The sequence below is a fragment of the Bos taurus genome, chromosome 11 (assembly GCF_002263795.3).
Source record: "Bos taurus isolate L1 Dominette 01449 registration number 42190680 breed Hereford chromosome 11, ARS-UCD2.0, whole genome shotgun sequence".
Taxonomy (NCBI): Eukaryota; Metazoa; Chordata; class Mammalia; order Artiodactyla; family Bovidae; genus Bos; species Bos taurus.
Window position 1 is genome coordinate 7,514,124 of NC_037338.1, and position 23,447 is coordinate 7,537,570.

Consider the following 23,447-nt stretch of genomic DNA (forward strand, 5'->3'; position numbering starts at 1 on the left):
ATATAGAAGAATCCTGATACATGCAGGCTATGCCAAGCTTCTCAAATCCAGTGCTTATTTTGAATGTACTTAACGCTGAGATTCGAGATGGAAAACCTCTCTTGAGCGCAACACATGAACTTACTGTCGCCTTGCTATCTGCTTGAAATATACTCCCCGCCCTGTGCAGGCACTTTAGGCCCAGATGAGCACCCTGTGTTATTACGGGACCTCCCTCCAAGGCTAATTGTCTTCTCAGGTGGTTTCCATCCCCAGCTCTACGCTACCCCGTGGTGTTTCTGATTTTTTCATATGTAATAGAGAATTCTTAGAACATTAGTTCCAACCCAATTCAATTTTAAAAAACAAATGTTAGACACAGAGTGACGTTTGTGGATTTATTTTCAATTTAGGTGGCTGTAATTCCCCAAATGTCAAGAATTATACAGTTGCTCATTCAAATAAGAAAAATCATAAAGCACTAACTGACTTTTTTACAGATTTCTTGTGAATGCTTTGCTGTGGTTGACAGGATGGAGATGCTGTTCTTGCATATATGAGAGCATGTAAAACTATGACAGAGTTAGGGTGAAAGAGGCTAGCGTGGGCCTTGGGAGCGTTATGTGCTGTGATGGTGATGCTGGGAGCGGGCTCTGTGGGACCCCGGGGCCCTGGAGGCCAACTCGAGGGACCCAGGAACCCGCCTGAGTCATGGGGTTCCCGGAGCAGCAGGGGAGCTGAGCAGAGGGTGGGGGTGTGCTGGTGCCGGGCTGGGGGGTGGAGGCCCGAGTCATCTCCACACTAGGACTTGCTTTAGCTGCAGTCTCCTGCTTGCTATTCATGGGTACAAATTCCTTCACAGTGAGATCAGTAGTAAGAAATGCTGATTCATATGCAGAGATGCTCAGTTGCTCTGTTGTGTCCAACTCTTTGCAACCCCATGCACTGCGGCCCACCAGGCTCCACTGTCCGTGGGATTCTCCAGGCAAGAAGACTGGAGTGGCTTGACATTTCTTCCTCCAGGAGATCTTCCTGACCCAGGGATCAAACCCATGTCTCTTACGACTCCTACCCTGGCAGGCGGGCTCTTTACCCCTCAGCCATCAGGGAAGCCCTGGCAGCAATGTCTTGAGGTGTCAGAATCCTGAGCGCACTCTGGAAACTGGTGCAGAGGATGAGGAGGTCCCTGATGGGGTCTGCAGGAGAATTGGATCTGCAGGGGAATTTTAGAATCAGGGATCTGTGGAGAATGGGGAGCCTGGGGCAAAATGACTATGGGAAATTGAGCCCAGAAGAGTGTCTCAGCTCTTCAGGCAGACTCTGAGAGCCCAGCTAAGTCACTGGCACATGAAGGGCAGCAAAGGATGGATTCAGATACGTCGTAGGTGAGAGAAGTGAAGGGAGAGGAGTCCAGGATGGCTCATCCTCTCAAAAGTGGGTGAACCAAGCCCTGGATTCCATCTGGGGGCGGCGGGAACAGAACTTACTGTTGGGAGAACTCCATAGAAACTCAAAGAACCTGAAGTGACGGTGCTTTTGTTTCATATTTCTGATGGGCTCGGCTTCTCAGTTGATTTTCACCTGTTTATCTTTCTCTCTTCTTTATTTGACCATGAGCACTTTGGTCACCAGTTTTCTTTTTGCCTTTGTATTTAATGTTTGTTTCACATGGCATAAAACGTGGGTGCTAAATACATGCCGTTTTCTGACTGATTAGGATCCCAAAAAAGACCCCAGAGCTGTTTAAGAGGCTGCATGGATCCACTCTGTTGACTTAAATGGTTTGGAGCGACCTGCAGCCCACCTGAGTCAGGACTGATATCTGATTTCTTTGCTCCTGGCAGATTCACGTCATCCCCAGCATCCTGTCCTAAACAGTCAAAATGCTCCTTTTCAGTTTGTTTAGAGCGCTACGAAAGGAGAAGTGTTACATATGACCAGCATGGCAAACAGTGTGACTTGGGGGGTAAATATTGGAACACCTTGAAACTGAAATTCATGGTAGCTGTAGCTCATGGCCAAACTAGTCAAAGAAGCGCTTGCTAGTCCGGCTGCCTGTGTGGTGTCTCTGTTCTCAGCACGCGGCTTGTGCAGTCAGAACACCAGCGATTCTCCAGCAGAGAAAGGCACGGGGATGGAGGACCCCAGACTGATGGGTGAGAGTGAGTTGCAGGGATTACAACGGACAAAAAGATCTCAGGGATGCTGCACACTGGGGAAAGGAGAGTAGAATTGTTTGGGGGAAGGAAAGGAGTAAAAAGGAATGGAATTCCATCTATTCACAGTGAGAACTAGCTCTGGGTGCTTCTTTAGAAGAAAAAAGAAATTGAACTCACCCCCTTGAAATCTTAAAATAGAGGCTGTAACTTGCGAAATCGCCACTAGAGGGCTCGCTTCATCTATAATGAAAATTTTCCTTCGGAAACCCGGTATCTTTCCAAAAGGGTGTTGAGCCTGTCTGGAAGGGTGGTGGGAACTGGCGTGGGGGCGGGGAGGACCAGGGCAGCCTGAGACAGCAGAGTTCTGTCCTTGGGTGTGCCTCAATGTGAAGTCCCCGAGGCTTAAGAGGCTAGTGTTCCCTGATTGTTGTAGCCTCAGTACTCACAGCACAAATTCCAGGGACGAACTGCTGCTGGTGCTGCTGCTAAGTCGCATCGGTCGTGTCCGACTCTGTGCCACCCCATAGACGGCAGCCCACCAGGGTCCCCTGTCCCTGGGATTCTCCAGGCAAGAACACTGGAGTGGGTTGTCATTTCCTTCTCCAGTGCATGAAAGTGAAAAGTGAAAGTGAAGTTGGTCAGTCATGTCCGACTCCTAGCAACCTCATGGACTGCAGCCTTCCAGGCTCCTCTGTCCATGGGATTTTCCAGGCAAGAGTACTGGAGTGGGGTGCCATTGCCTTCTCCGCAGGGACGAACTAAAGGCTGTTTATTCCAACATAACTCTTATGTCTGTGTGTGTTGGCAGGGGGGAAGGGGGGCAGTCCAGACCTGGTGACTGCTCCTGTCCCCCTAAGATGGGGCAGGGACCAAGTTGGACACAAGCATCTTTCTCAATCTTTCTGAGTTGTGTTTAGTTACTCAGTCATGTACGACTCTTTGTGACCCAGTGGACTGTAGCCCGCCAGGCTCCTCTGTCCATGGGCTTTCCCAGGCAATAATACTGGAGTGGGTTGCCATTTCCTTCTCCAGGAGATCTTCCCAACCCGGGGTTTGAACCCAGGTCTCCCGCATTACAGGTAGATTCTTGACCGTCTGAGCCACCTGGGAAGCCCGCTTTCTGAGTTGGGAAGATGCTATTTGGGCACAAAGAATAGGGTTAGTGTCCGGGCCATCTCAGCATCACACAGAGGCTGACATAGAGACCTGAAGGATAAAAGCAAAGGTGGGAGAGAGGTGATTTAAAAAAAGAATGTTTGACAGACAAGGTAAAATTCCAATTTCTTTCACAGAAAGCAAACTATTCCCAGAACGAAGTGAATTCCTGACAACAGGGGGAGTCAGAGTCCAAATAAGAGCTCCAGCTGTAGGCACACTCTGTGGGTAATCGCTCAGTCCTTCTAACATTTTCCAGATCTGCCACCACAGGAACTGCGTAACTGACAAATCTTCAACTCACATGAAATTTAAGTGGTTTCCCCCATCACCTCTCACAGTTAAAAATACATCACATAAATTACGATCCTGCCTGGTGAAATATGCAGCGACTCTGTTGTCTGCTGTGTATTTCTAAAACATTTTGGCACTTTCCGCGGAAGTCATCTTCTCAGTTACGCCGAGGGACTTCTTTTTTCCAATTCCACTTTGTTGTTAAGTACAGTATCCCGGGAACCCCAGGATGGTGTGACGGCTGGGGTGTGACGGAGGGGACTGGTGTCTGCACACAGGGGCCAGGGAGAGAGCTGTCCAAGGACACAGCTGTGTCCCCTCCAGTTGCCAGTCCTGGGGCGGGGGCGGGGCGGGTGGTGATCCTGCCGGTTTGGGACCCGGCTGGAACCCGTCCAGCTCAGAGGGCACCAGAATGTGGGTGTGAATCTGCGTCCTGAAGAACCTCACCCTCACCTGATGAGCAGCAGCCGCTGGAGGAGCGGGGAGACCCCCACCCCCACCCCACTTTCCTGCCCCCACCAAGGCCTGGCAGGAGCTCTCATGGGAGGAGGGTGGGACTGAGCCATGATTTCTTCCCAGCAGGGGTCATTGTGGAATTATTGAACTAGGAAGAGGAAAAGCAGCTGCACGTTAGCTGAGCAGCCAACCAAAGACCTTGAGCCACAACTGTACCCAGGCCATGGCAGTGACTCGGAGGAATTAGAAACACCGCCTCCGCTGACTCTGAGGCTGGGAATCTGCAGAGACTGCTGTCTTTGATCTCTTTAGTTCACCTGGATTTTTAAGTTTTAAGAAACTTAGTCGCCCACAGGGACACTAACAAGGGAGATGCTCACATTTCCCAGTGTCTGTAACTGTGTTCCTCCTATTTGCTGATTGTCCATATACATATTCTGTTTGTTTCTTAATGGGAAGGAGTGATGATGTTATGGGCTTCCCAGATAGCACTAGTGGTCAAGAACTTGCCTGCCAGTGCAGGAGATGCCGGTTCGATTCCTGGGTCAGGAAGATCCCCTGGAAGAGGGCATAGCAACCCATTCCAGTATTCTTGCCTAGACAATACCATGGATGGACGAGGCTGGTGAGCTGGAGTCCACAGGGTCCCAAAGAGTCAGACATGACTGAAATGACTTAGCACGCACGCACAAAGATGTTACAGAGAGAACTCAGGAATTCAAACGCTGGGTTCAGATTCTTGCTTCTCCACCCGACATGTGTGTTACTTTGGACAATTTACATAATTTAGAGTTTTGAAGCGCAGTTCCATGACAGGGTAATTGTGAAGGTTAAATAAGATAATATTCATGAAGGCACCTCGTATGGTTAGTTACATCTGAATCCAGATGCATTGCTGAGATACTGTTTAGATTTCATTATTATCTTAAAACTTTAATTTCATTTTGAATAGATTCTGTTCATACGTTATTACCCATGTATAAATTACAACCTCTAGGATGATAACATGCTTTGCTCATCTGGGTCCAAATGCCTACTGACGGTCTCTGCTCTGAAGTCCTGCTTGACACCAATGCAAGCTCATTATCTCTCTGGATCAGTGTCCTTTCTGCTCTCTTTGTTCCGTGTGATGGTGATGTCACCTTTCCCTGACCTTGAACTGTGGGAATCACCTCAACTTCTTAGCCACGGTCCTCCATTTCCAAACACATCCCTGAAGTGTCAGTGTCATTTTCAAAGCCTGCACCATCTCTTTTGTCTGCTGCTTTTTTTTGCATTGCTTGTTGGCAGGGTGACTGGTCTGGCTTCCTGCCTCAGAGACTCCTGAGTTGCTGGGGAGCACGCCCCAAACCCCAGTTCCAGCTCCCCGTGCCCGATCCATGCCTTCAGAGTTGTCGAGTATGGGGGTCCAGGAGGACGTGACGGTGACATACACTCCGGATTTTGTTGGGGACCATTGTCACATACATCTCTGACCTCGAGTCTGTCCTGCCTTTAAATCCAAAGGGTGCATCACCCATAGCATGTTCTTCTTAAAGACGTATTTTTATCTTGCCCCTTCCCTGCTGTGCATCTGTGTGTTTCTTAGAGAATGGACTTAACGTCATAGTCAGGTGACGTCATCATGTAGCGAAACACCTGGTACCTGGTCCTCACTTACTTACAATAGATACCTCTCCATGGTCCCCTGAGTCACAACCATTTCCGGGGACGATCCCGATACACAGGAGGGCCACTGGCAATGCCCCTTGGCCGCAGCTGCTGATGCAGAGAGCAGGTTTCTGGTTCACTGGGTGCAGAAAGATGCTACTGCCAAGAAGAGGAGATCTGAAACACAGAGACATTGCTGTCTGATGCCATGGCCTCTGAGTCCTATGAACAGCAGCCCATCCCTTAAGACGCTGAGGCTTCCAGACACAGCTGGGTTCTGTCCCCCTGAGCCTCAGTTGCTCAGGTCAGCCCCTTATGGGACACCCTGGCATCCCCCAATCATGCTTCGTCATGTCCAACTCTTTGCAACCCCATGGATTGTAGCCAACCAGGCTCCTAGGTCCATGGGATTCTCCAGGCAGGAATACTCGGAGTGGAGTGCCATTTCCTCCTCCGGGGGATCTTCCAACCCAGGGATGGAACCCTAGTCTCCTGTGGCCCCTGAACCGGCAGGCAGATTCTTTACTACTGAGCCACCTGGAAACTCCCCCAGTAACTAGTCTTTTTTCTCCTTCTTATTCAAGTCATTCAATCTCTCTTGTTAGCAAATTGACAGAGCATAATCTGATATGTTATTGGAGATTTAATCTGTTAATGATACAGTTCCAATCACACTATTTCTCACAAGCCCTTGAGAAATTTCTTCTCTAAAATTAAACAGTTCTCCTAATAAATTCCGCTCTTTATGTGGAATTTCCAGTTACTGTCTCTCGAAGCCTTTCTGTCCCAATCCCTCCTGAATCTTCTTCAGTAGTCGATGGTAACCACTCTCCACTCTCTTCCACCATCGCTGGTATAAACCAGCACTGAACGACATTGCCTTGGGGTGTAATGGCCATTTATCACTTCATTGGTCAATAATGCTCCTTCCCAGTTAGTTCCAAGTCACTTGAAGTGTGTGTGCTAAGTGCTAAGTTGCTTCAGTCATGTCCAGCTCTTTGGGACCCTACAGACTGTAACCCTCCAGGCTGCTCTGTCCATGGGATTCTCCAGGCAAGAATATGGGAGTGGGTTGCCATTTCCTTCAGCAGAGAACAAATCTTGAATTTGTTTTAAACTGTTTTTCTCTTTAATGCCTAAATGCTTCCCTATCACTTTTATTCCTAATGCTTATTGTTCAACTGTTTCTCCCGTACCATATCATGTCTCATAAATGTTTCTTGAATGAATGGAGGAAATGCATACCTGCTTATACATATAATTAAAGGGAGCTGGGGATTATAGTATTTGTTTTTCCAAAAATGCTTCCAATTATCCACTCCCTCAACAGTTCACATGCAGCAGGGAAATGCAACGTTCCCTCTGCAGCACGTCCGCTTTGTAATTGCTCCTGTCAGGGTGATTAATGGATGGCGCTTTGTGACCAGAAACCTCCATGCTGACCCAGTGGTCAGCAGAGGCCACTGGTCTCAGATATTTCTATCCATACATGAGGTTGTTTTTTTTTTTTTCTTTAAAAAAAAAAGAAGAAGAAGAAAAGAAAAAGAAATGACAGCTTTAGAAAATAAGGAAGGTTGCTTTACGGCACATTTGCATACCAATTCCTGGAGCCTGTCCCAAGCTAATTGTATCCAGGCGGGAGCCTCCAGACTGAAACCAGGCCACTGCTCCGGGCCAAAGGTGCTTTCTAACCAGGGCTGCCTTTTGCTGACATCTCAGGCTAAGGCTGTGCCCTGGTCCAGCCATGGCCAGGAATGGGAAGCTGCAGAGCGTGAGGGGAATAGGGGTCCCCCACTCCTCTGGCATTGACTTGGTGTCCAGTTGTCCAATGTGAGGGGCTTCAATGGTGGCTCAGTGGTAAACAATTTGCCTGCAATTTGGGAGACCTGGGTTCAATCCCTGGGTCAGGAAGATCCCTGGAGAAATGGCAACCTACTCCAGTGTTCTTGCTGGAAAATCCCAAGGACAGAGGAGCCTGATGGCCTACAATCCATGGGGTCACAAAGAGTCGGACACGAGTGAAGTGAGTAAACAACACCCCCCAACGTGAAAGGGCACTTCACCCAGACATGTACACTCTTCATGCTGCTGCTGTGAGTGGCCTTGTTCCCCTTCTTCCCAAACCCCAAAGCTGTTCTTGCCTATAGCTGCCCCCTGGTCACTTGGTGGAGAGTGACAACTCTACCCCCAGGGGGTAAACAGAAGTGGCTGGAGCGAAGGGCCGAAGCTGCCTAGGTCCCCGGAGCAGAGAAGCTGTGGTTTTAGAGAGTGATACTCAGAGACCATGCTCCCTGGGAAGGTCTGAGGGCTGTCATCCCATGCTGTCCCATCTTCCTGCTGGTCAGGGTTCCTGGTCCCTGGGAGCTGCTCGTCCTAGTGAAGCCATACGAGTGTCCCAGGGTATGCGACTCAGTGATGGTGTGTGGGATTATGCATGTATAGTGGATGTTCCCACTTACCCCTCAGGACAACCATACAAGGGACTCATATCAATCCCATTTTGCAGTCATGGAAACTCAGGCACAGAGAAGTTAAGTAACTTGTCCAAAGTTGCACAGCTTCTAGTCTTATAAGAATAATGAGTACTCCTGCAAGTACTCTTCCTAGTTAATTCTTTCCTTGTAATCATAGAGGGCTTCCCTGGCTCAGTGGTAAAGAATCTACCTGCAATGCAGGATATGCAAGAGACCCAGGTTTGATCCCTGGGTCGGATAGAATCCCCTGGAGAAGGAAATGGGAACCCACTCCAGTATTCTTGCCTGGGAAATCCCATGGACAGAGGAGCCTGGTGGGCTACAGTCCACGGGGTCACAAAGAGTCGCACACGACTGAGAGACTTAGCACGCCACTTGTACAATGTGCAAGCGCATAGGAGGAGAGCTGAACAAAAGGGCAAGACTTCTCAGTTGGAACTGAGCCTAGGAGGAGTGGCATTTATTTGTGAAATCACCAATAAATGTCGAAAACCCAAGAACACTGGAGATGGTTGCGGGACTTCACCTTCTCAGAAGCAAAGGTCAACCAGAGGTATAGGAACACTTCCGGAGGCGCTGACGGTGCAGCTGAGACCCAAAGAAGACGCGCGAACTGGCACAGGGGGCCGAGCAGGAAGTGGATGTTCAGGCAGAGGGGCAGGAAGGTGCAGAGCCTGGAAACAGGAGGACCCGGCGGTGGGGAGGGGAGGGTCAGGGCCCTGCTGGGGCGGAGTGAGCACGTGGGCGGAGCCCTGGGCCAGGGGGTGGGTTACTCAACCTTCTTTCTCCCTGAGCACCGGGTGGTGTAGACTTGCCCGGATCCTCCCAGCAAAGGCACAATTTCTGCCCATTTGAAGACCGAGGAAACCAAGAGATGAAATCCATTGCTCTGCTCAGCATCTTGGTAATACCAGCCTGGCACCTGCCCTCTGGGTGCTCACAAGTCTATCCTGTTTTTTTTTTTTTTGCTACGCTGGGTCTTCATTGCTGCGTGGGCTTTTCTGTAGATACAGTGAGTGGGGACTACTCTCTCACTGTGGCTCCCGGGCTCAAGAGCACAAGCCCAATAGTTGTGGCACACGGGCTTAGTTGCTTCTCACGATATGGGATCTTCTCGGACCAGGGATTGAACCCGTGTCCCCTGCATTGGCAGGCCAGTTCTTTACCACTGATCCACCAGAGACGCTCCATCCGGCAAGTTTATGGTCAGAGGCAGAGACTTTTCTGAAAGCTGTGAAGCAAAACCAATCTCCTCTCTTAAATTGAGGGAAATCACCATTTAGGGGAAATTGAAATGTATCCAATGATTTTTGGCATATTTTAATCACTGAAAGTGATATTGATTCAGAAACATAAAATACTTTATTAATAAGGAGAGTTACTATGACACTGGTTATATTTGGTATGTTTATACTTTATTTATAAGGAGATTAATAAGGAGATACTTTATTAATAAGGAGAGTTACTATGACACTGGTTATATTTGGTATTGTTTACTTATGTTCCACCTACTGCCAACCTCAAGAAAAATAAAGCACCCACACTAAGAAATGTTTTTGGAGAAAATTATTTTTGTAGCTATTTTTTAAGTGAAATTTAAAAGGAAAGAAATCAGTGTAAAAAAATACCTTTGTTATCTTTCTACCTGTCTGGAAAATTTTCCTTCTCCTTCAAACCTCTTACCTTTTGTAAACCAATGGTCGCTCTGTGTTATAGTCCTTGTTCTTATGAAATTTAAACTAGAAAAAAATCAAAACTGACCTGACGCCCAATGTAATTGGAATGCTCTGGTTTGTTGTAATTCCTGTAGGAGTAGCCGAGGCCTTATTGTGAGGGTGCAGCAATACAAAAGTTGAATGCAAAATGGAATTTGAGTACAAATTTGACTAATTTGACTTTGAGTTCAGATACTATGCTGTAGGGCTTCCCAGGTGGCTCGAGTAGTAAAGAACCTGCCTGCCAGTGCAGGAGACACGGGTTCAGTCCCTGGGTTGGGAAGATCCTTTGGAGGAGGGCATGGCAACCCACTCTAGTATTCTTGCCTGGAGAATTCCATGGACAGAGGAGCCTGGCGGGCTGCAGTCCATGGGGTTGCAGAGGGTTGGACACGACTGAAGTGACTTAACACACATAACATATATGTATATAACTCAAAGTTATTGATATTTTTCCTGTAAACTGGCAGGTTTTTGAAATGAATTTTTATTGAAGTTACTTTCAAACCTATAAACATAAGGAACATAAGGGAATAACCCTGGATTCTAGGCACCAACATTCTCCCAATCTCCTTTCATCTACTCCCAACCCTGCTTTTTCTCTGAACTATTTTAAAACAAATCCTCCATACTGTATTAAGTCACTGATGGATACTGCCTATCTATAAGTTAAAGCACCCCTCTTTTACAAATAAACCTCAATATTATTATCAGCAAAATGAATCATGATTCTTTAATATCATCTGACAAACAGGCTGTAACCAGTTTTCCCCATTTGGCTCAGAAAATGTCTTGTTACAGTTGATCTGTTTGACTCAGGATTCGATGTGCCTATCCAGTGCATTTCATAGGTGTGTGTGGGGGCGGGGGATCTTAGTTCCCTGACCAGGAATTGAACCTGTGCCCCCTGCAATGGAAGCCTGGAGTCTTACCCACTGGACCACCAGGGAAGTCCTCATCAGTATATCTCTTGCTGCTGCTGCTGCTAAGTCGCTTCAGTCATGTCCGACTCTGTGCGACCCCATAGTCGGCAGCCAACCAGGCTCCCCCGTCCCTGGCATTCTCCAGGCAAGAACACTGGAGTGGGTTGCCATTTCCTTCTCCAATGCATGAAAATGAAAAGTGAAAGTGAAGTCGCTCAGTCCTGTCTGACTCTTAGCGACCCCATGGACTGCAGCCTACCAGGCTCCTCCATCCATGGGATTTTCCAGGCAAGAGTACTGGAGTGGGGTGCCATCTCTTACCTGCCCTTTAAAGCAGCTCCCCTACTCCTCCTTGCTTCCATACAAACTCTCCATTTCATTCTTTTTTTCTTCCTCCCATTAACAAGTTGAACAGAGTGAGTTATTTGTCCTGAAGATCCAGGGTTCTGACTTTGGCTGGTCAAATCTTCCATTTGGCTGTAAACTTATGATAGATCTGACACTTGGCTAGATTCTGATCGTTAGCAGGAAATCATCAGCTGCTGCTGCTAAGTTGCTTCAGTCGTGTCCGACTCTGTGACCTCAGAGACGGCAGCCCACCAGGCTCCCCCGTCCCTGGGATTCTCCAGGCAAGAACACTGGAGTGGGTTCCATTTCCTTCTCCAATGCATGAAAGTTAAAAGTGAAAGTGAAGTCTCTCAGTCGTGTCCGACTCCTAGCGACCCCATGGACTGCAGCCTACCAGGCTGGGATTTTCCAGGCAAGAGAAATCATCAGAGGGTTTTAATTTTTTTATTTAAGTAAGTCCCAGGAATGACCACCTGGTGGCAGTGTTGGGAACAACATCTCCTAGGGCGCTTCTCCACATTGTTAAAGTGACCTTGCCCTGCCCTGGTCTTGATTTTCTGCATTTTCTGGGTGCCCACCAGACACAGTACCACGTGCATGAGCAAAATGAATAGCTCTAGGCCAGCTGGCAGCTCCTTGTGCAAAACCCGTTTCCTTGGGGTCCACTCAGTGCCAGTGCCTATCGTAAGGGTGACCAACAAGATCTCACCAGCCTGGTTTGCCTGCCTTGTCATAGAAATCACCAGTGCTCCTCCTGATTAGTTCAAAGTGTAAGGAAGTTTTTTTGGTTGGAGCTGAAGGTTTTTAATTTGAGTTAAAAGAAGAAATAAGACATTCAGGATGTTTTAGCTAATTTGATAGGAAATTAAGGCAGCCACTTCCCTAGTGGTTCAGATAGTAAAGAATCTGCCTGCTAATGCAGGAGACACAGGAGATGTGGGTTTAATCCCTGGGTCGGGAAGATCCCCCGGAGGAGGGCATGGCAATCCACTCCAGTGTTCTTGCCTGGAGAATCCCTTGGACAGAGGAACCTGGCAGGCTACAGTCCATGGGGTCGCAAAGAATAGAGCGTGACTGAAGCTCTAACACACACACACAAAGGCAGCTCAAGGTGTTCATTTCAGCCACCATCACCTTACCCAACTTCCCATTTTCCCAGAAAGAGAAAAACGGACTTTGTTGGTTTCACCTTCAGTTACCAGATGGCTTCAGGGAAGCAAGACGTGCTTAGTTTTTCATGCTAATGTTAGGTGCCTCCTGGATAGGTCAACATCTTTCTGAAATTGCTTCATCAGAGACCAGGAACAGAAACAGGCACAGCACAGGGAATGACAGTGTGCACCTGGAGGGGCTCTCTGTTAAGGCTCCGGCATCAGATTACTGACGTGTGCTTTGTCGTTGCTGTTCAGCTGCTAAGCGTGTCTGACTCTTTGTGACCCCGTGAACTGCAGCATGCCAGGCTTCCCTGTCCTTCACTATCTACTGGAGTTTGCTCAAACTCATGTCCATTGAGTTGGTGACGCTATCCAGCCATCTCATCCTCTGCTGTCCCCTTCTCCTCCTGCCCTCAGTCTTTCCCAGCATCAGGGTCTTTTCCAATGAGTGACCAAGTCTTGGAGCTTCAGCTTCAGCGTTAGTCCTTCCAATGAATATTCAGGGTTGGTTTCCTTTAGGATTGACTGGTTTGATCTTGTTGCAGTCCAAGGGACTCTCAATAGTGTTCTCCAGCACCACAGTTGGAAAACATTAATACGTAACCTCAGTTTATTCACCAATAGAGTGTGATCCCCTATCTGTAAGTGACAGTTTGAGGATGAAAGGAATAGTCAGTGTACCTGTTAATTTACAATAACACACAAGCAAACAAACTCAGTTCCACTGGATCTTCAGAGTGGGAGTTTGGTGAATTTGGGGCCCTTTACAAATCTGAGTGAGCCACACTGAATGAGCTGCCTGGCATTCAGATGGTAGCATGGGGCAGTATTGGGACTGTTGCAAAATAAATAAATGAGAAGGTAATTCACAAATAGTGATGGCACACACTCAGCTTCTGGACCGGATATCTGCAATTGATTTGTCAGATACAATTGGCTAAGAGCTGTTTTACCTGGAATGTTTCCTTCCTTGTAATTTAAAAGCAAACCTGCAGCCAAGGCAAGTAACTTAAATGGCAAAGGATTTTTGATTCCTGAGGTTCTGACTTCTCTCTGCGTCTTTCTGGCTGCATATTCACTGTGCTTTCAAGCATCTTTGCTGCCGAGGTCAGCTCGCTACGGCGATTTATTTTCTTAATGATTTTGAGTGTATTATTTAGAGCATTTAAACTGCTTTTAGGGAAATTACTGACAAGCCTATATAAACTCAGACCCAGGTCACGGTGAAGAAGAGAAAGAGAGAGAAGAAAAACACTCTTGTTGGACATCCAAAAACCATAATTATGGTCATAAATAATCATATGCTCCTCTAATAAATTGTTGGATGTGAAGCCGATATAACTTGTATGAGATCATTTAAAACATTTCCTGAAGTTAAAAAAAAAAGTAATCATATGGTTCTTTCTGTCACATCTTGGGTTTGAACTGATTTATTTGATGATACACCGATGATGAGAAGAAAACAGGAATATTTAAGGAATTAATGATAGAGTGCCATGAGAACTCTGCCAACCACATGCAAAACGAAGCCAAAATATTAGCTGTATAAAATATGTTTATATACATTCAGAATTTTAATGAGATTCCTCTGATATGTTATAAATTAAATGCCAAATTGATCTGTGCTTAAGCACAGATCACACAGGTATTAAAAAGAATTTAGGTAATATGTGTAGGTGCAGATTTAAAAGTTCATATTTAGAGAATTTTAGGAAAAATGCCTTCCTCAGTTTGAACAGGTAAAAAATCCTTAGAGATTAATCTGTTTGTATCCACTGAAAAACAAAAGCTGAGAAATTTTATGGTTAGCTGAGAAAAGCTGTGGTGGTTTTTTCCATAGATCCCTTGGCCCCATTTAGAGTATTGCTGGATGACTCTCATTTCTACACTGTAATTTCCAGCTTATCCTAAATATAGACACTGGATTTGAGCCATCCTAATTAAACTGTGAAATTCTTTTGTCGTGAGGGCTGATGCTTCTGAAATCAATTTCAAGTCTTACACAAGCAGTGTATGTCACCTTCCTGGTTTTCTTTCACTTTATAAATTTATCTAGAAATAATAAACTGCAAATAATATTTTAGTGGCAAATCTATGCCATCTTTTTGGTCCAGGATGTGTTTTTTTTTAATATCGTTATCAACTTGGTTCTGTGTAATAGAGATTGAATTCCTTTTTTCCAGTTTCCCACACTAGAGTAACTCCCCTCTTTCTACACAAAGTTTAAGTCTTTATGTAATAAGCCAAGAAAGTGAGCTAAAATGGTTTTGCCTAAGGCTACCTAGAAAAACAAGTATGGTATCCTTCTGTTGTTACACAAAATCCATGTCTTTTCTTGACACACAGCTGTTAGAGATAATGGGATTTTCACTAAGGGAATAGAGGTGAGAATCAAACAACAAAATTTCAGCTCAAATCAACTCATGGGATAAGGCAGCAGGCCTGGTATAGAATCTGGCTCAGGAGGGCCAGTGGTTTCCAAGCCTTCCTGGGAGCTGGCCCCCAGCCTAGAGCTGCACCCGGGAACTGTCTGGAGCTGTACAGTTCACCTTCTGGGCTAGCGTGTAGACCCCTCCCTCAGGGAGGGCACCCTCAGCCACGCCCCAACTCCTTCTACCTTGGCGAGCTCCAGGCTGCAGTCAGTGGGCTGGGATTGTTGGAGACCAGGTTTCCTCAGCTACAGCATGGAGCAAAGCCGGAAATACAAGAGGCAGTCACAGTTCTATAAGATTTCAAACCATTTGTTTTAATTTGCCTGCACTGGTTCTTAGGGGCTTCTTGGGGGGCTCAGTGTCAAAGGTGCCGCCGAGAGTCCAATACGACTGGGCACACGTGCGTGCCAAGCCTTCGTTGTGGCCTGTGGGAAGCTAGTTCCCTGACCGCGGATTGCACCCAGGTCCCCTGCGTTTTGAGTGTGGAGTCTTAGCCACTGGACCACCAGGGAAGTCCCGCAAATCATTTTAAATGTCTCTGGGGGTGCAGTCTGAGTGTAATTTTAAATGGACTCAGATTTGTTCTTGGACTTCAGCTTCCAGAATGTCATTTTACTAGTAGAAGTCTTCCTGATGGTTCTGAGGTACTGATAGTGTGTTTGTTGTTTAAATTGCCTTTGAAAGGCAGAAATACTTGGAATCGTGTGCTTGTTCTAGGCTTCTGGGGTCAGAGAGCAAAAAACAAGCACTCTGGGAGCTGAAGGGGGCCTCACAGTGTTTCTCAACCCTAGAAACCACCTCAGGGCTTTTGAAATAGTCAGAACCTAGTCCTACCTCAGATCAACTGAGTCGTTTTCTTTGGGGAGGGAAGCAACTTATGCTGCTGCTGCTGCTGCTAAGTCACTTCAGTCGTGTTCAACTTTTTGCGACCCCATGGACTGCAGCCTACCAGGCTCCTCCGTCCGTGGGATTTTCCAGACGAGAGTACTGGAGGGGGTTGCCATTGCCTTCTCCAGCAACGTATGCTGCTGCTGCTGCTAAATCACGTCAGTCGTGTCCAACTCTGTGAACCCCATAGACGGCAGCCCAACGTATGAGTCTGTTTTAAAGGCTCCCAGGGCACTCTAAGGGCTTCCCACGTGGTGCTAGTGGTAAAGAATCTGCCTCCTAAAGCAGGAGATGCAAGAGATGTGTGTTCATTCCCTGGAGAAGGAAATGGCAAGCCACTCCAGTATTCTTGCCTGGAGAATCTCATGGACACAGGAGCCTGGTGGGCTACAGTCCCTGGGATCACAAAGAGTCAGACACAACTGAGCGTGCACTCACACACACACACACACACAGGACTCTAACTTGTCCCCAGGTACTGAGCAGAGTGGAGATTCCAAATCCTGATATTGTCAGCAGACCATGGAGGTGTCCTGGGGATTTCCTGGAGAGTTGCAAAAATTTAAATATTAGTGTTAATATGCTTTATTTAAAACAAAGTTATAATTCTAGATAGCTATCTTAGAAGGTAGAGGAAGCCAGAAGGATGCAATGAGAGGTAAAATAAATAAATTACACAATAGGATGGTCCCAAATTTAGTTTTCTCTGTGTTGGTCTAAGTTATGAAGAACCAAAATAAAGGGAAATGGGGGTTAAGATATAGAAATCATGACAAATTTTGGTATGTAGCATTGTTTTCAATTGTAGTAGTAGTACTGTCAGTCACTCAGTTGTGTCCGACTCTTTTTGAGCCCATGGACTGTAGCCCTCCAAGTTCCTCTGTCCATTGGATTCTCCAGGCAAGAATACTGGAGTGGCTTACCATTCCATTCTCCAGGGGATCTTCCTGGCCCAGGGATCGAACCCAGGTCTCCTGCACTGCAGGCAGATTCTTTACCATCTGAGCCACTAGGGAAGCCCGTAAGAATACTGGAATGGGCTTCCATGCCCTCTTCTACTTCTGGGTCATGTCATTTTCTGGACCACTGGAGCAGCCAGCCTCCATGGACCTAAGCCTGCCAGAGGACAGATATGGCAGCTGGCACCACACACAGGCTCCTAGATCCAAAGGCTCCCAGCATGAGGGACCCATTCCAAGGTCCAGTCCAAGGTTTAGCTGTTGCTAGGGTAACTTCCACTGGGGGAAGGCAGGGGCGCCAATCCAGAGTAGCACATGAGTGGACACTGCCAGTAATCAGTGCTTCTCAGATTATTTGCCGTGAATGACGTGTTTTAAAATTTTCATTGACTCCTGGGCTCCTGTCTCAACTAGTCCTGCTGTGCCAGGCTGGCACGAGCCTGGTCACATGTAACTCATGCCTGAGCTCAGCAACTCCAGATTTGGCTAAACCCCGTCCAGCTGAGGAGACCCTGACCACACAGCTGGAGCTCGTGGAGATGCCAGATTGCCCCACAGGTCTCCGGATGCTGGCTTTCAACTTTCTGTCCTTCTCTCCCTGTGAACTGGTGACAGATAGCAGACCAGGATGCCTGCAGACAACTCTGAGTAGCGTGAGTATAGCCTACTCTAGATCAGATCCTACTGTTATGGCTTCACACTTCCCTTTATTATGCATGTCATATATCATAAGAAGCAGAGATAGCAGTTTATCAGAGGCTCAGCAAAACCAGAATAGTATCTAACGTTCAGTTCAGTTCAGTCGCTCAGTCGTGTCCGACTCTTTGTGACCCCATGAACCACAGCAGGCTAGGCCTCCCTATCCATCACCAACTCCCGGAGTTCACCCAAACTCATGTCCATTGAGTCGGTGATGCCTTCCAACCATCTCATCCTCTGTCGTCCACTTCTCTCCCACCTTCAATCTTTCCCAGCATCAGGGTCTTTGCAAATGCGTCAGCTCTTCACATCAGGTGGCCAAAGTATTGGCGTTTCAACTTCAGCATCAGTCCTGGGTGTTCATTGAAAGGAACTGTAATTCTAAGCAAATCGTAACTATGAATCTTGTGTTTCTGTATCAATATGTAGAAATAGGGACAGAAGAATTACCACTTTTAAAGTGAGTCATAAATGCAATGTCATATAATAAACATGTGCATTTAGAAGTTACTCACAAATGTTAGCCCTGGTCCCTTTGTCTCTGTACAATCCAGTGAGCTTCCTACTGATGTTTTAGTAATGACATCAGCATCTATTTTGTGTTTTGAGATTAAAGGAAGGGGCAGAATTCCCAAAAAATTGGCATTGGCTTTTGGCCATCTTTTCTCCAAAGGATAACTAACGGTTCATAAGGCAGAAGCTGAAAACGGGAGAGACTGAACATTGCTTCTGCCAATATCGAGGACCTAAGATACCAAGATTGGCATCCAGTACCTATTAAAAGAGGGCTTGCTCTGATGAACCACCTCAGCCTTGGGTTGGAGCTCCCAAGTGTTGCATTGCATGCATGCACTCTCAGTCATGTCTGACTCTTTGCGATCCTGTGGACTGTAGCCCACCAGGCTCCTCTGTCCATGGGATTCTTCAGGCAAGAATAATGGAGTGGGTTGCCATGCTCTCCTCCAGGGGATTTTCCCAACCCAGGGATCGAACCTGAGTCTCTTGTGTCTCCTGCATTGGCAAGTAGATTCTTTAGCACTGAGCCATCTGTTCTACCCAGAAGTGGCACTAACTTGGAGGTATCTTGCACTCTTCCCTCTGGCTCCTAGTGATTTCTGTCTCTTTAACCTATGAAACACATCGGCACTCTCCAAGGCCCACAACAGTTTCATCGCGCTCTAAACTCAGCTCAAAGTTCAGGATGCCATTATTTAACTCAGGTTCAGGTGTGGAGGAGCTGCCTCAGGAATAGTTCTTAAGTGCAACTCTGATGGGGAACTCATTTCTATCTGTAAGTCTAAAAAGAGAAGCTATGTGTCCTCTACATGTACGTACAGTGGTGGGTCAGACACAGGATAATCGCTATAAATATTCTTGTTTAAAAATGAAAAAAGTGCAGGCCAAAAAATAAGTCACTGGCCCATAGCAGTTTTGAAATCTTGTTGGGAAAAAAATCTTGGAAGTTCTGGGATTAGATATGAAGGCCCAGAAAAAAGTCTCCTTAACTCTTGACTCCATCCCCCAAGCCATCCTCCTTTTTCAAGAAATGTAGCACTTGTTTGCAGCTGAGTAGTTTTCTTGACCTGCCTCCTGCCAGTGGAATTTCAGGAGTCCAAATGCCTCTTTTCATTTTGTACTTTCTTAATATTCATTCCAGCCCGATTATATTTCTTCTAACAAAACCCTCTCAAATTTTGTGGGCTGCCTTAGAATCTCTTTGTGGTTCATTCCATTAAACAAAAGCCATGCCTCCAAACCCCTTTCTAATGAGACCTTAGGCTTTTCAGGGTCTGGTTGTTCAACAGAGAGGATCTGTCACATATACCCTTACTCTTTTAAAGGGCCGCCTGTGTGACTAAATAGTACTCGGGGGCATTGACTCTGATGTTCTGTAGATGTAACAGAAGACTTTATACTCCTACCTTCAGCTTTGTCTCTGGGCCATATTTTGCTGAGAGTGCCCTAGATTTGACTTTTACCTGGAAACCATGTTTAACTTTGAAAAAGAGAGTGAAAGTGCTAGTCACTTAGTCGTGTCCAACTCTTTATGACCGCATGGACAGAGGAGGCTGGTGGGCTACAAGAATACTGGGGCAAGAAATACAAGAATTCTGGCAGGCTGCAAGAATACTGGCGTGGGTTGCCATTCCCTTCTCCAGGAGATCTCCCCAACCCAGGGATTGAACCTGGGTCTCCTACATTGCAGGCAGATTCTTTACTGTCTGAGCCACCGGGAAGCCCTTTTAGCTTTAGCAATAGCTATTTGTTATCTTGAGGGTCTGAGAACTTTCAAATCCAGTAAGTCCTGGCTCCTTTGTGACGAACAGTCCTTCCCACAATTTATGTCTTTTCTCTCGCATGTACTATAAACAGCAAAAAGAAACCATTTGGTACCTTCAACAACTTGCTTGGAAACCTCCTTAGTTCATCTGACATATGTTCTACTTTCCACGTTTCTGCAGGTGATAATGTTGCAAACCTTTCCACCGCTATTTAACCAAAATCCCCTTCCTCCGGTTTCCAGAAATACATTTGTGATTTCCTTGTAAGTCCTAACTCAGAGTCCTCAAAACCTATGGTGCTACTAACAGTCTGTGCAAGGAAATGTATCCTTCTCTAACATTTCCCAAAAGTCCAGCTTCCACCAACCATCTTATTCCAAAGCTACTTCCACATTTTAAGGTATTTTTTCATCATGACAGACACCAGACAGTAAAGAATCTGCCTGCAAATGCAGGGGACCCGGGTTCACTCCCTGGGTCAGGAAGATCGCCTAGAAAAGGGAATGGCTACCCACTCCAGTACCCTTGCCTGGAGAAGTCCAGGGACAGAGGAGTCTGGCGGGCTATAGTCCTTGGGGTAGCAAAGAGTCAGTCATGACTGAGTAACTAACACTTTCACCCCATTTCCAGGTACCAAAGTATATGTTTTTTAGCTATTGCTACATCACTTAGTTAGGAAGATGCCCTGGAGGAGGAAATGGCAAAGCACTCCAGTATTCTTGCCTGGAAAATCCCCGTGGACAGCGGAGCCTGGTGAGTTACAGTCCATGGAGCATGCACCCATGCAAATTTCCACAAACTGTTACCTTAAAACTTAGTATCTTAGATCAAAAAACATTTCTTATTTCATAGTTTCTGTGGGTCAAGGGTCTAGGAGTGGCCAGGCAGGAGGGTTCTTGCTCAGGGAATCTCATGAGGCTACAGTCAAAATATTTTCTGAGGCTGCAGTCATCTCAAGTGTCAACTGGGACTGCAGAACCCACTTCTTAGCTCACTTCCGTGCCTGCCTTAGAAGATCTGCTTCCAAGCTCACTTATGTAGTTGCTGGCAGGCCTCAGGTCCTTGCCATATGGGTCTCTGTATAGGCTGCCTGGGTGTTGTCATGATGTGGTGGGTGCTGATGAGAGAGAGAGAGAAAGAATCAGAGGCTAGGAGAAGGTGGCCACCACGGAAGCCACGGTTGTTTTGTAACCTAATCTTGGAAGTGATAGCCCATCACATTCACTGCATTCTGTTCCAGGAAACTAGTCTGTAAATTCTCAAGGTGAAGGATTACATCAGGGCATGGATTCCAGGAGGCACAGGTCCTGGAGGGCTGTCCTTACATCCCACCACTCAAGATTGTGCTTTGGTCACAAATGACCCCAAATAGCATTAAGAATGCTCTGGTTCTTCCCCATGTCTTCATTATATGACCTGATGTAGCAGAATGATTGAAATTGTGAAAGACGGATAATGTGTCCCAGGAAAAGGAAGGAATATTAATACTCTTACATTGCTAACAATGGCAAATCTTAGTAGAATCACTTTGGAAAATAGTTTATAATTATCTAATAAAATTGAAAATTATCTAATAAAATTATAAAATTTTATAATTATCTAATAAAATTTCTGACTCAGAAATGACATACCTAAAAATATGCCCCTGAAATGAATGCATATGTGCACAAAGAAATATCTATATCTCTCTGTATCCATCTCTTTACCTACACATACAAGAATATTTTAACAGCTTTATGAATATTATCTGAAGCAGGAAAAAAGTTACATGATCAATAAAATGGATAAATAAATTATTTATCTACACAGTGGCATGATACACAGTACATTAACAAATTTACGGCTGGACAAAAAAGCAGGTGAAGCTCACAAACATAATGTTGAACAAATGTTCCCACACAGATGAAACTAAGCCTTAGTGTTTAGGAAAATACATCTTCATACAAGACCCTGATGCCGGGAAACATCGAAGGCAAAAGAAGAAGAGGGCAACAGAGGATGAGATGTGCAAACTATGGGAGATGGTGAAGGACAGGGAGACCTGGTGTGCTGCAGTCCATGGGGTTGCAAAGAGTCAGACATGACTGAGTGAACAACAACAGTTCTACAAGCACAAAGAAAAACAAAAATGTGACTTCCATGAAAGTCAGGACAGTGGTCACTTTTGATGAGGGCAGGGAGGGGGCTTCCAAGGAGATGTAGCATCCTGTTTCGTCATCAGGCTGCAGTAAACATATTTAAATTTATTAAACTCTCATGTTTAGTTCATTGAACCCCAGAGTGTGGAGATGACGTCACAATTTCTCCTTCTAAACCTTTCACATCCCCCCTTAGAGAAAACAGAAACCAGAGGGAAAGAGGCTGATACAATATGGACGTTAAAATCTGGCTGTCGTTCGCCTGGAGGCCCTTCCTCTCTGAGTGCATCTGGGTCCCTGGAGCTTTCTTACAGCTGATGTTGCCACACTCCCTGTCATCTCCACCATGGTCATTGTCACCAATGGAGTTATTCTAATGCCCTGTGACCTAAAAGAGCTGATGCTTCCTAGTCTTTCATCACTAGCATAGAACATAGTTGGAATTGTTGTTGTTCAGTCGCTAAGTCGTTTCCGACTCTTTGTGACCCCATGGACTGCAGCATGCCAGGCTTCCCTGTCCTTCACTGTCTCCCACAGTTTGCTCCAACTCATATCTGTTGAGTCAGTGATGCCATCCAACCATTTTGACCTCAGTCGCCCCCTTCTCCTCCTGCCTCAATCTTTCCCAGCATCAGGGTCTTTTTATAAGAAAGTAAATATTTTATGTTCAGCTACCTAGTAATTGGAGAAGGAAATGGTAACCCACTCCAGTACTCTTGCCTGGAAAATCCCATGGATGGAGGAGCATGGTAGGCTATAGCCCACGGGGTTGCAAAGAGTCAGACATGACTGAGCAGCTTCACTCACTCACTCAGCTAGTAATAATACATGGCTATAACTGAAGTCTTCAACTTCCAGATGGATAACTTCACAACCCATTTTTAGATGTGAAGCTTTAAACTTAAATTCTTAATTTAGGGCTTCCCTGGTGGCTCAGCAGTAAAGAACCTGCTTGCCGATGCAGGGGACACGAGTTTGATCCCTGGGTCAGGAAAATCCCCTGGAGAAGGAAATGGCAACCCACTCTAGTATTCCTGCCTGGGAAACCCCTTGGACAGAGGAGACTGGCAGGCTGCAATCCATGGGGTCACAAAAGAATCAGACAGAACCTAGTGAGTAAAGGATAAGAAACCACAATGTATACTTTTCACTCAGGAGTGAGACTGGCACTCTGTGTAATAAAACCACATGAGTTTTAAGGAATGCAACTAAAGAATTTGCCCTCACTGTGTAACTCTTGTGCATTGACTGGTTCCCTCATCTGTTAAAAAGAAAAGTTTGCCCTCGATCTCCAGGCACTGAACACTGTGCTTTTGGCAGGAGGAAGCCATGGTGCTGGATGCTCAGGTGGAGAGGAACAGGGCAAGATGGTTCCTACTCGCTCAGGGAGCCTCCAGTTAAGGAAACAGGAGAAGCGCAAATGAGGCTGGATCAGAGCAAGGCTGTGATGGCCTTAAAACCCTGTTTGGAAATAATTGAAGTACTTGGATGTCCACCCGTGTGGTCAGAGAAGCTTAGCTGGCCTTCACGGGCACAGTGACTGGCTTGCTCGGCACTGAGCCACGAGCTTAGGAATGCCGAAGCATCGTTCTTCATGGTCGAGATGCTCCTCTCCATGTTAGAAATTCTGATTCCATAACTACGCGAGGGGGCATTTTCTTTAATGATAGCCTGAGTGCGATGCCCTCATTTACACTGTGCAAATAAATGAACTTACTCTACAGGGACAAGTTGCCACCGCT